Source organism: Notothenia coriiceps, unplaced genomic scaffold, assembly GCF_000735185.1.
Source record: "Notothenia coriiceps isolate Sejong01 unplaced genomic scaffold, NC01 NC01_scaffold00037246, whole genome shotgun sequence".
NCBI lineage: Eukaryota > Metazoa > Chordata > Actinopteri > Perciformes > Nototheniidae > Notothenia > Notothenia coriiceps.
In genome coordinates this window covers 8,918,873-8,933,318 of record NW_011369947.1, presented here as the reverse complement: position 1 = coordinate 8,933,318, position 14,446 = coordinate 8,918,873, and the positions used below count along the sequence as shown (strand labels likewise).

General features: G+C 39.6%; 1 protein-coding gene across 1 annotated transcript in view; it reads right to left on the bottom strand.

The window, feature by feature from the left end:
- faf1 (Fas (TNFRSF6) associated factor 1) overlaps nucleotides 1–14,446 on the bottom strand; it is a 74,746-nt gene that overhangs the window by 55,334 nt on the left and 4,966 nt on the right. The gene's annotated exons all lie outside the window — the stretch shown is intronic.

Below are 14,446 nucleotides of genomic sequence, written 5' to 3'. Positions count from 1 at the left end.
GATTTATCTCTTAAATTTGTGTCAACCACAGACCTTATTTCGAGCTATTTTCCAAAACCCTATGGAAAAAATGCATTGCTTTTTGAGGAAGGAGCCGGAAGTGCTAAAAATGCTAACTTACTTCCGGGTTTTACGACGCGTCACTGCGGTTCTCTATAACATGGGAATAATAAACGGAGCGCTCTCTCCCTCTCCTGACAGCCCGTCAGTATCATACAGCTCGCGGATCAGTAATGAGTGACCCGACAGTAAAACTAAACATATCTATAACTAGTTTAGGTAGTTTGAGAGGTAATTAAAATAGCTAAGTGTGATTTTCTAACCTGAAGTGTGTGTTTTGTTCCGCTCACCGCTACAGGTGATTATGCAGAGCTGCGTGTTGACTCGTAGCAGCAGCTGATCTCTCTCTCCCGTCAGATTAGACTTCACTCGCGTTTATGTCCATATCAATCAGATCTAGCTAGTTCTAGCTAATGATAGGACTACCTGCTTATTAAAAGACACCTAAACAATAAGCGTCGCGATGCAACCGGGTGAGGCCGCAAAGTATAGCGCAGCATTATGCATTTGTTTACATGCCCACCGGAACCCCGAGGCATTACCAACAGATCAACGCACAATCAACCCATGCAGGACATCTCTTTCTCCATATTAAGTGTTAGACATTAGAATTGACTATTCTTGTCTGTCACATACAGTACTCTTTTGTCTGTCACATAAGTGGCGCAAGTTGCGCAACTGATGTGGTATTGCGCTAAACGGAAGTTATTTTGAACGAACACTTTGACCGGAGAGATTTAGATTTGCCGGTCTTCAGCATATTTTACCGGTCGTAGTCCGGTAATTACCGGCTAACGGGAACTCTGGTACAGAGGGGCCAGCCCATTAAGCGATTTAAAAACAAAAAATTGAATCTTAAAATGAACCCTAAAATGGACAGGAAGCCAGTGGAGGGAAGCCAGAATTGGTGTGATGTGCTCATGCTTGCGGGTTCCTGTAAGCAGCTGAGCTGCAGCGTTTTGAACAAGCTGCAGGCGTGCCAGCGAAGTCTGGTTTAGGCCGGCATAAAGTGCATTACAATAATCGAAACGAGTCGAAACAATTACACGCTCAAAGTCTAAAAAGGATAAAACCGGTTTAATTTTGGACAGGAGCCTCAAGCGATAAAAACTGGACTCAACCACAGAGTTTATCTTTTTATCTAATTTAAAAGCACTGTCGATTTTGACGCCAAGATTTGTGACCATGGGATTTGCATACGGTTGCAGGGAACCCAGGTTAATGGAAGGGACATCACTATTTGGTCCAAACACAATGACCTCCGTTTTGCTCTCATTTATATTAAAAAAATGTAGCACCATCCAGGCCTGTATGTCATTTAGACAGTTAACCAGGGGCATCAGAGAGCTGCTGTTTTTTTTTTAGGGGTGGATATATTTGGGAGTCGTCCACATAAAGGTGGTAGGAGACGCCATATTTTCTTAAAATTAGTCCAAGGAGGAGAAGGTATAAAAAAAAGAAAATTGGCCCCAAAATAGAACCTTGGGGAACTCCACAGGATAGGGGGGCAGAAGATGATGCAAAGTCACCAAGCCTAACAGAGAAGGGTCTTTGGGACAAATAGAACCTGAACCACTCTAAGGCAGTGCCCCTGATACCCACACAGTACTCTAGACGAGAGATAAGAATGGAGTGGTCAATTGTATCGAAGGCAGCTGTGAGGTCTAAGAGCATAAGAATGGCAGAGTCACCAGAGTGTGTAGTGACCAGGAGGTCATTGAACACTCTTAGAAGGGCAGACTCAGTACTGTGAATCGCTTTAAAACCGGACTGAGAAATATCAAAAATATTGTGTGAATGTATAAAAGACTGCAGCTTGTTATAAGGTAAAAAAATACTTTAATTTCTGTAGCAAGTTTGTCCTGCATCCAATTTGTTCAATCTCACCCTAAAATACAAGTAAATATATATAAATATATATATATTGAACAATTAATCATGATTAACCTCAGATTATTATTGTGGCTGTCATATGTCTGCTATTCACGGACAGATTCAGGTTTAGTCTGGTGCGTCATGTCTCCCTGCTTGTTATCGCATGGGGCTCATACCAGATCACAGTTGACCTACAGCTCTGTATCCCAACATGTTTCTTACAGTCTATTCGTCTGTCAGCGTGCATGAAGAGGCTAATCTCCGCCGCACAATGCTCGGAGCTAAATATGAGGACAACCCTGTCCGTCAAACAGCAAAGCCCCCCTGCCAGGCTCAGGTTTCTACGAGTGGTTGCATCCAATATGAACTCATGCCCACCCACCCATTCTCCAGTGTCCCGTTAACTTCGGCTACCACTGACACGGCGAAGGTCAAGGTTAGACTGCATGTGCCGGGCCAACAGCATGTAGAACTGACCCACCCTCCAGGGCACAGGCTCTGACTAGAATGATCACTGAAATATGCAGGGCATGCATTCCACTTATAATGGATATGAGGATGTATATGGTGCTTTAGCTGGGGGTTCTTTAAAAGATTATCACATAACACGTATGGTCCTGAATTTCCATTTTACCCAATAAAAAATATCCAAATTAAAAGAGTTTTAAATTATATCATTTTTCATTACTAATTGTCGGAACACTGCACTGTGTGTGCTATTTAAATATGTAACTTTTTACATACTGTTAGTTACATTCACAATTCAATTAGTTTAGAAGTTAAGTCATGGACAGTGGAATACATTTTTGGAGTTGATTCTGGATTTTGCTTTTTTACAGTTTACATTTAGTTTTCTCCTCAATTTTGTTATAGACTTCCTGACATACTTACATTTTGGATGCACAGAGAGTAGGGGTGTAACGGCTCACAAACATTTCGGTTCGGTACGTTACCTCGGTTTTTTGGTCACGGTTCGGTACGTTTTCGGTACAGCAGAATTTTTTTTCACAAAACAAAACATATATATATATATTTTTATTATTATTAAACTGTGAATAATGTATTTACTCAAATAAATACAATATGTAATAAAATAAACATTCTGAGACTGCCAAGGCACACNAGGGTGAAAAGAGGTGCTGCAGCACAGACAGTATGAGAACATTAAGAGCTCATATTGTGTGTCTCTACTGTGACATGTCTCCATGCTTTAATGTTCAAAAAGCTCTTAATGTTCTCATACTGTCTGTGCTGCAGCACCTCTTTTCACCCTCTGTCTGAAACCAGAGCCCAGTCTGCTCTGATTGGTTAGCTGTTGTGATTGTGATTAGAGGCCTTTGCAGACCGTTAACATGCACTGAAACCCATATAACACTACAGGAAAGGGAGAACTGAAAAAGCAGAATAGGGCTCCTTTAAAGAAGGCCCTTGAAGCAGCGCAGGGGGGAGATGTGGATGTCTGAGTGTTTGCTTCTGCCTTCAGAGGTCTCTTTCTCGCTCAACACACACACACTCGTGACATCCAGGTCGGCCTGAAACATCTCTGGAGGTACTTGACATGGCATACGGGTGCCGGGAGGAAAATGTCATTTAACTTTATGGACAGAGAAAATGGAGCGTTTTGCAGGGGAGAGGAGCAGGCTAAACAGATTGGTTTCATTCTGAGGTAAGCCCGGCGCCTAAGCTGAGAGTCCCCGCGGCACAGAGCAGACTCTAGACCTTATTAAACTAGCACTGCCAGAGAGAGAGAGACACACACACACACACACACACACACACACACACACACACACACACACACACACACACACACACACACACACACACACACACACACACACACACACACACACACACACACGAGGAGGTCATGAAAGACTTCTTACCTCTTCCACATTTTGCATCCACAACAGAGCAGCAGAATGCCGAACCGATGACGCTCTGCTCTGTTTTGCTCTGCCATCTTGTCCCAAAGTTAACCAGCATTGCTAACTAGCTAGCTACTTCCCCTCAGGGCTGCTTTAGCTGACTAGCTAGCTACCTTACCTTAAAAACATCTGATGGCTGACACACAGAGGGAGGAGAGGAAGGGCTGGGGAGGGGGAGGGAGGGTGCCGCAGTAAAAACACACAAAACCTAATGAATCATTTTTGCAATTTCAAATTTCTTTGCCAGTTCAAATTAAAATAGCCTTTCCTGGGTAAACACGGGAGCCGAGCGGAGGATACACCAGGAAGGAAACACGCTCCGTTGAAATATTCATCAGCCCTTCATCATTTATGCAACAGATTAGGTCCTCCTCAACACCCTCTTGTATTCACAGGCAGTCATCAACATGGCCACAGAGAAACAGCTCCTTCGGCCCGGGGCTTTGACTCTACTGCAGGACTAACATGGCTAACTAAATAACTACCTGCGACGGATTGGTGCTCAGAGGGAAATCTCCCCAAAGCCTGGACATTCATTTCTAATCAAACAAGAATACTAAAGAGGAGTTTGCTCAGCGGGATCATAATGACAGAGCAGCGCTGTTTAATCAGGCAGTTTGGTTTCGCCGTGTGCGCTGCACGAAGCCAAGCTCTACAAAGTCATTGCCAGGGATATTAGCATTTATGGGACATTTGCATTTTTTACTCAGCAACAATTCGAAGCAAATAAACATTGTGAAATTAAATTTGGGAGGTCGTTTCTACACTGAAACTACATACTAGCAAATATATGTATATAGAGGAGACAGTGGGAGTTTCATTAACCTTGTTCTTGTAGACACCTGGTGTTATAGCATTAAGCCTACAGCGGCATTTCCCCCCAAGTAGCACCAATGGATTATGCATTTAAATCATAAATTATAATCAAGTCATGCATAGCTGTCTCTAAAAGTGCAATCTAATATAGCAACAAAAATATTTTAGCTCTGTGATGGTTCCTGATGATTTAATTATTACAAGCATGTCGGCTGTATTTTAGTGGGTCTTGTGTTTCATTCTTAAAAATCTAATTGACTTAAATATATGATTGGGTAAAGGGTTTTGTTAAATCTCTAAGCTCTGCAGCTGCGTATGGAAAGTGTTTTTAAGTCAGGTGGTCGAGGACATCCTTGTATTCGACACCTGAGGATGCAAATTAAGAAAGTACACCAATTAATTATCAATGAAGTTTTGTGATATCAGGAAGCAGTCAGTCTGTTTTTCCTTATTTTTGGTGCTAATAAAACACCTTTTAAGACTTAAGACCTATTTTGTCTTTCTTTGTTGTGAATTGCTCGTCATCAACCCAGCTCAAAAGTGGCTTATTGGAAGATTTGAAAGCGATGTGAATGTGCGTGCCTGTGAATCCTCTCCTGGCACTGAGCTCTGTCTACTGCAACAAATCTGCAAACAGTGCACACAAACTGCTCTTACTGTGGATCTAAAGTGTGACCGGAGTTTATTTTTACTGCTGCATGCTAACAGCTCGTCTGCTCTCGCTACAGGGAACCTCTCCCCCCCTCATACTCTGCGATCTGTCACCTATCCTCTCCAGTATGACAGCAGGGTCACCATACACACACACACACACATTCATACACAAATGCATGAGCGTACACACAGACCCCCGCCCACTGCTTTCAGCCCCGACTGTCGTCCACCGGAATAGCTGACACGGGATAATGAGCTCCTGACACCCAAAATGATATCGATAACACTTGGAGAAATGGCAACGGCGCTGCTAAAAAGACACAGCAGTAAGTGGGGGAGTGAGAAGACGAGGAGAGGGAGGCGAGGGAGAGAGAGGACGGGGGAGATGAGGGCCATTAGCTGCCAACACAATATAACTACCACTTAGCCTAACTAGCAGGCGAAGCGGCAAACTGCCAAATGACTTCTTTTACAAGTGTTCGGGGGACATGTGGATGCTTGCTTGGCTGCTAACACGAGGAAATGTGGCGGAGAATTACAGTACCATTTTAATTAGGAATCCACTGTCAACAAACAAGAGAGGGGCAAAATATGTTATTAACGGCTATGGCTAATAAAAGGCAAAATAGCAAAGGGAAAGTGCTGTGGAAAATTGTCAAAACATACATTATAATGGGCATATCTGATTTAAAACGGGCAATTTTATTATGCGTATAACATCTGTCATCATCAAAATAGGTCATCACTAAAAAAAAAAAAATTCAAAATGGCCCTTTTATGGTCCTGTATTGTGTTATATAGGTTTTAATGCATGTAAATGGTCTGAAAAAGGGTAAAATCCCTGTGTTTCTCTCAATAAATACAAATATGAACCTGAAAATGAGACTATGTCCCTTTCTTTAAGCATTTAAAGTGATAGTTGATTAATAGTAGGGCTGTCCCGAATACCATTTTTCGGGCTCCGGATATTCGGTAGTAATCTGCAGCGAATATTCGAATATTCGGCCCGCGCGGGGGGGAAGGCGTAGTAATCAGCAGCTATTTATGGTTAAGTGTTAGCACCCCCCGAACAAGCTCTTACGTTGATATTGGAGATTTCAATAAATTCTATTTGGAAAAAAAAACAGGGAAAAAACGAATAACGAAATTGAAACCCGAATAGTACTCCAACGAACGAATATTCGAATATTCGAATATTCGGGTACAGCCCTAATTAATAGACCGTCAAAATAATCTTTTCCCTGTCAGTATACGACTACAAGACACCATAAATTCAAACAATCATATTTCTAGACAACCAATATCTCTAGAATAACATTCATATTTCACTAATAAAACAAAATACTACATAATACTTGAGATATCAGAACAAATACTAATATAATAATGATGACATTGTGCCTCAACATTATATTGGCTTCAGATAAAATTAGTGATCAATCAAATGATGAGTTATCTGCTGAATATTTGAGGGGGATTAACTCGTTTGAAATCACCATAACTTATGAATCAGACACACTTTCCCCCCCTAAATAACACGGGTAACAAAATCTCCCGAATATTTTGCGTAGATTAACCAAAACGGCCAGACTACGAACACCATCTCTAACCGTGCCACTAAAGATCTTTGGCTTCAATGAGAACATCGTCTCAGTTTGTCAATGAGTGATCCCGGAGCCAGCAGAGTCAACACATGATCCAATTCCAACCCCGTAAGTCACAAATCCAGAGAAAGATCCATGTATTTATATGCACCAACATATTCTAAAGCGACTGAGCCAAAACTAATTCCTTGTGCAATTATAGCCATACCGTTCATTTGAAAGAGCATTATTTGAGTTTATCTTCAATGTATTGCCATGCTCCACTTATAACACCTCAAACTAAACACAGTCAGAATACATGTGTTATAAGATACCCAATTGTAATTCAAGCATAAGATTAAATGACCTTTCTTTGCCTGCCGGTCACTAAACACATAATTGATCCAAAAAAAAACACTCATCAACTATAGGTCTGGGTTACTTTAAAAAAAAAAAAACACTGCCACCTCCGAATCCACACATTTAAATTACATTACATTTCACTTGTTAGTGACTTACATACTCAATACTGTGGACGATCCCCACGGGAGCAATTTGGGGTGAAGTGTCTCAGGGACACAACGACATGCTGACTGCAGTGGGGTTTGAACCTGTGCTCCCCTGATCAGAACACTAACGCACAATCCACTGCGCCACACGCCTCCCTAAATGATTCAATCTTAAAAAATCCAGGCTAACATCTAGTGATAGTCAACAAAACAAAAGGGGTTGTCCTTTGTACAATCTAGTGATGATAATATATATAAAAAGAAACTGTAACATTTCTAAATAACACTTTAACACAGTTTTTCTGTGCTGACAAAATGATACCATACTTAATACCTGAATTCAAATAATAAAAGAAAGGGTTCGTACACTTTTTCACCAATGACTTCTCCAGGACCTTTACCTCATTTTCCATGACTAAAGAAATTACTCTTTCTCAGCGGTACCACTGAAAATTGTTTCTTTTAACAAGGAACATGAAAATAAGGTCTGCATATGAAACATGTCGAGCCCATCTAAAACAAATCAAATAGGCTCACTAGCTTCTCCACGCTAAGCAACTAAAATCTCTCACCAGCAAAACACCTCGTCAGTTAAATGCCATTTCACGTTTCATTACTTTACCATACAGTATGTATTATCATTAGAGTATTACTATTTCGGCGATTAGATCAAATATAAATTATATTTGATGCAACTTTAGTTAAATTTCCTTGACTTTTCCAAAACTTTGGGAAACATATTGTTTTCCATAACTGTTCCAGGGCCTGGAATTTGCATTTTGAATTTCCATGACTTTTCCAGGTTTTTAATGACCGTAAGAACCCTGAAAAGAGGACCTCTCAAGGAGATGTTAAAAGTTTGAAATACATCTTATATTTAATCTTTTTTCAGTTAGATGCAATTCAAAAGTGATAAACAGGTGAAATATGGTTTTCTAAAAATATCTCTAAAGCTAATTATTTTCCAAACACTATCTATCTTTGTTTTCACTTTTACCAATATACAATCATTTTTTTCAATTTCTTAGTATGCTAATTATGAAATTATTAATTTTGTATGTCCATTATTGTTGTGATTTGTAGTAAGTAATCCTGCTGTATTACCTTTTCCTAACTGCTATTTATCAAATGTTAAACTAATTAAACATGAATCTAGTATGCCTGTATTCTTCCCTAATTTACATTCTTGTCATTGGGCCCTCATATTTCTGCTTTTTTCGTTCTACCGTCCAATATGGCTCGCAGACAAGATATTCATATTTACAGTATATCTATTTTACCAGTCCAACGCTCTCTTGCTATTCAAATTAAGAATAAATATGTCTTGGTCACCCCGCAGTATTCAGATGAAGCGAGGGAAGAATTATGACTTCTTTGGCTGGTGTTTACCCGACACTGATGAAAGGAAAATCACATGTTCAGATGCCACCTGTGAGATTGTATTTCTGCCTGACATTTAAAAAAGGAAAGGTTCCCAACACGGATCCACTGAAATGAACAGAACACCCTCTGGATGGAGAGCAGCGGCTTAATGAAGCTGACTGAACAAATATCTACTCAAACTGGGTACAATCACTAATGTAACAGCCTGGAGAGGAATAAATAATAGATATGAAGTGTGGAGATCGTATGTCTTTGACGCAAAACAACCCTACGGCAAGCAACAATTTCAGGGTGAAAGAAACAAAAATGGAGGGGGGGATTATTATTTACACAACAGAGATGGAGCGGTAGATGTTCCTTTCAAAATGTCACAATAGATATGAGAAAACGAATGTGCACCAGCAGGTCAAATGTTTCTTAATATACAGAGGAAATGGATTCTGGACACATGTTCTCAATACCTGGACATATACTGCCACCTGGTGTCATTATTAGGTACTACACTCACACCATAACCAGTAGTATTTCAGTTACTTGTGTATATCTAACACATATTGTTATATATATGAACACATTATCTTCTCCTGACGTTTGGATTGCCTATGTTGTAAATTTATTATCTTTTTAATGTATACAAACAACAGCTTTTTAACGTCTGTTCATCCGTTAATTTATTGTACGCTGCAGGAGTCTTAGGACAGAGGGTGTTGTATAATGTATGTAAAGCCCCTTTAGAGAAATATGTAATTTGAGAGCTATATAAAAATACAATTTCATTAATTGATTAAGTTTTGAGATTGTTAAAGGTCACCTATTATGCAAGATCCACTTCTTCATGTCTCTTCTACATCAACATGTGTCCCCTCTTCTCCATGTCTCTTCTACATCAACATGTGTCCCCTCTTCTTCATGTCTCTTCTACATCAACATGTGTCCCCNCTCCATAAAAAACACAAGAAAAAGGTAAAAAGGAAATTTGACAACCCCAAACTTCAAAAAGAAACATGCTAACTCCCAGAATTCCTGTCTACACCCATCACATAAAGTATGACCACTATAAGACATGTTTGACACTAGGTGCACTCTGGGTTTACAATTGTAAAACCACTATACCCGATACTGATTCTAGTTGTAACTAATAACTAACTAACTAAGATCTATGCAAAGGTTTCCAAGCCTGTTTACTCAAGCACGATGATAAATTACGTTGGTTGGCTACAAAGTTTAGAGCATTTTTTTTCGAGCCTTTGGCGATAGCTTCTTCCAAGGAACGGCAACGATGCACAGTTTGTCATTGGTGGCCTGAGTGAAAAGAATCGCCTACGTGACCAGTAATTCTATTTATTACGCACCTATAAAAAATTTAGTTATTTTTGTAAGATTAGATACTTTCGTAAAGTTAATTTATACCACCGAGCACAGCAATGAAACAACCTAACACCGGTCATTATTCCTGTAATAGTTACGAAGCGGCAGCCCGGCGACTAGACGAAAGCCCACAAAAAGGGGTATGTACTGGGCGGAGGACGTGTAATAGGGAATTAATTCTAGTCCTAACAACGACTAAATTTTTTTTTTTGGTGTGCGTGTCGGTAGTTTAATGTTAAAAAACATAAATTTACACCCTAATCAGTACTAATTAATGTGTAATAATTAGTGCTAATTTATGAATATATGTGAATCGTAACATGTTCTTTATGTTCTCTAGCCTAAGCGACCACCAGAGGGGCGAGAGAGGGAGGTCGACGACAGAGTCTCCCATTACACACAACGCACACACACACACAACGGGACCACACACGACGGAGACACGCACGCACTACAAGCAGCACACGCCAGCACACACACACACACACACAACACTACACGGACACACACACACACAACACACGCGCAGAGAGAGGGACCGGGACGAAAGTGGACGGACAGACGTGCAATAGATGCCGTGTGTAAATTGAAAAGATAATACATTTGCAACATAGGTAGTCCAAATGTTTGGAAATGCATGTGTGTATAATAGGAAGATGAATCCACAAGGATATCCATCCAGGATTTATGATCCAGGACCACAGGACCGCAGCAACAGGATCATCCATGACTCCGGATCCCGGCGTATAGACAGATATCCCTGGCCTAATGCCAAAGTAACTGGCAACTGAATATGTTTTGCCGTCTGATGTCTATGGCTGGACCGCTGCCTAAAAAGGAGGGTTTCTGCCCCGTTGCTTCTCCGTTGTTTTCTTGTCCCAGTTCGAAAAGCAAACTGCATGCAGTTCAATCGACCGGACTTCTTTCTGCAGATGTGAGCGTCCTTAACAACAGTCAATAAATCCTTGACAGCGGTCTGTGTGTTCTGGATTTATGTGTCACGTGTTCTGAATTGACCAATCAGAATCGAGTATTCAACTAAACCATGCTTGATAAACGTCCCCATACATACATCATATATTTATTATATTTCTGTCGTCACAATGCCCAAAAAAAAAACATTTCGTAGTCCATCCCGAAATTATCCTGCATGAAAACTGTGCAATAACGTTTTCCCAGTTATTTATCTGAAATGATGTGTGAAAGATAGTCGTGTCGACTTCTTCCTAAACGGATTCAAGCCTGACTGATTGCATCACACATGTTGTCATTTGATGCTTGCGGCACATGGCAGGTGTGTTTTTAAATCCCACTAGTGTTTTAGGGTCAGTTTGAAGGATTTGGTGACGCCTAGTGGTGAAGTTGCAGATTGCATCAAACTGGATAGCCCTGTGTTTAAGATGTTTACTTTAATCTCCTGCTTTTATATAAATATGTTGATTATATGTTATATTTTTTATGGCATATCCTTAATTAAACTTCTTATGTTTTAATAAATATCTTAATTATATAGTTTTTTTTATCATTCTGTTCTTAAATAGAGTATCTTGTTTTTCCTCAGGATAAAGTATTGTTATTATTACTATAATTATATATAACTAAGTTGTGCAGCTTTTGTACAATTTGTACATTTCAGGCAGGACGCTTTTGATGTCAGGGGCCAAAAATGTGACCAATGGAGGCCCCTATAAATACAAATATTTACTTTTATATTGCTAATATGTTTCCAAATCACAAAATATTCAGTAATAATGGACAAAAAAAAAAATCACAAAAACTTGTCAATCTATATCTGAAAATAAGACACATTTGAGTCAGAGCACGTTGTTAAAAGTATTACTTCTTTGTTTCAAAATATACAAAAATCCATCCACCGGAACAATATGGACTAAAGCATACAATAGTATTTATCAGAACGATGTAGTGCAACAGGTTTCACAGTCAGCAGGTACTTACACCACTCAGCCACAAGGGGGCGCAACAGCTGGATCATTATATACAGACCACAATAATCAACACCTGAATATATATTTATTTACACTTTTACAGAGGACGAGTAAATAGATCCTTCCCTGTGTGTGGTTAATAGTTAAAAAGCATTTAGAGGGATGTTAGATCTTACATTTGACTCGTTTCCAGTGACGTTTAGAAGATCAGCTGCAGGTTTCTCCGATGTGAATCATTTTCAAGCAAAGAAATAAATGATTAAATGTCCCAAAACGAATATGTGAGATGATTAATGAAAAATAATGCCACTTAATCCTGAATGAATGCCTTATAAATGTTCCAACATTAATTCATTACATATCCGACATAATATAATGCGCGTTATCTAACAAACAATGCCCCAAAAACACGTAGTTTAAACTATCCCCTGTATTTCATTTTCTGATCCCGAAGAAAATCAGCTGAAATATGAATATATTTGAAATTTTCATATTTATTTTTGTTCGTTTCTAGTACAGAGATAACAACAAAAGAAAAATGACTCAAAAACTAGAGTTGAGTCAAAAGATTGGACATCTTGTTTCTTCCTTCTTAGTGATTAGCATAAATATTTGGTAATGATTATAGAACTTAACATGAACTAAAGCCCCTCCTTCACTGAGACCTATCCACACGAACCTTAACTGAATCCTATCTCTCTATTATCTCATTATCCTTTGGGGCACATCATGTTTAAATAACAGTGTCGTGAACATTAGTCTAAATGAAACAACATACCGGGAAACTACCGGGTCAAAAACGAAATAATTTCGCAAACAACCACCCCCAGCGTGTTGTGGGGTCAAACATCTGCATGTCTTACTTATCAAGAACATTTCTTTGTGTTAAATCCGTTTGAGTTTGAAGTTGTATTTTTCATGTTGAATGCAACCTTTCCTCTCTCCTTGTCTCATCTACGCTTTGTTCCTTTCCTCTCTTCCTCCACTAGCCATCTCACCTTCCTTCCTTCCTTCCTTTCCTCCCCTCTCTCTACGTGACGTTGGATATGGGGTCGCTGATCTTCAGACACCTCCAGTAGACGGTTCTGAACATGGTGAGGAGAGCGAGGAGGATCAGGAAAACCCAGGAGACGTAGATCCCTTTAGAGTCCTGAGCGGGACGCCACGTTCCAGCCTGAAGAGGGAGATTAGATTAAACACACACTTTAAAGGTCACCTATTATGCAAAATCCACTTGTTCTGGTGTTTATCCATCAACATGTGTCCCCTCTGTGGAAAGAGACTCTGAAAGTTTCAGGAACAAAGATTCTCTCTCTTTTTGATCCTGATCCATTTAAGAATTTCAAAGACACACCCTAGTTTTGACAATTTTTTTTTATGACAAAGTAGTAAAAAAAAAGGAGGGTTATTTTACCCTCCCAAAGTTTCAGGTTAAACTATTAGGTTGTAAATTATTTAGGCCAACGTTGATGTTAATTAACTGGGGTTTTTATTAAGCCTCCCTAATACCCTAAAAAACGGTAATTAGCTCCGGTCGGATCACACACACAATGGTTAGTTGTTATAGAATCTTTCATTTTTTTAACAATTTCCCTTATAGATTTTTTCCTTCGTAAAACCCTTCGAACGTCTCCTTCAGAATAAGGTTTTAAGTTTTTTAGGGACCAAACCATTGTTTAGGGTGGATAATAAAAAATTATAACCAAAATTACTAACGACATATTTTATTGACCAACAACTTGGTCGGCCCCGGTTTAGCAAATGGCGTTATCCTTGTAATAGTTAGTTTTTTTTTATTCGTTACATAAAAAAAGTTTAGTAGTTTTTTTGTGTTTTGTAGTTTTTTATTCCAAGTATTAGATTTTAATTCCAAGGGAATAGTACGACAAAAAAAGTAAAGTTACATAGGTGGTCCATAAAAAGTCTAAATATATGTTTTTGTAACAGGAAGACCTTCACAAACCGAGGGTTTTGGGCTTTTGTCCTAAAAAGTAACGGTCCCCGGTAATGGGGTATTAAGGGGGGGGACAAGGTCCGGGGACAAAGTTTCACCCGACTAAAGAGACCCAGACAATGGAAACTACGTTTATTCCTCGGGGGGGAAAGGGTGCCGGGGGAGACTCTTTCCTAGTAAACCAATGTTTCCTTTGAAGGTTACCCACCGAGATCCCCTCCCCGCTAGGGTCCACTATTCTATCCTCCCCCCCCCCCCCAATGGAACTAACGACTGACTCGAATTACCAATGTTGTCGGTTTTGTAGCAATCCTTAAGTATTTTCACCGGTTTTTAGACTAGCCCCCGAGTAAAAAGTTCCCTTGTCCCA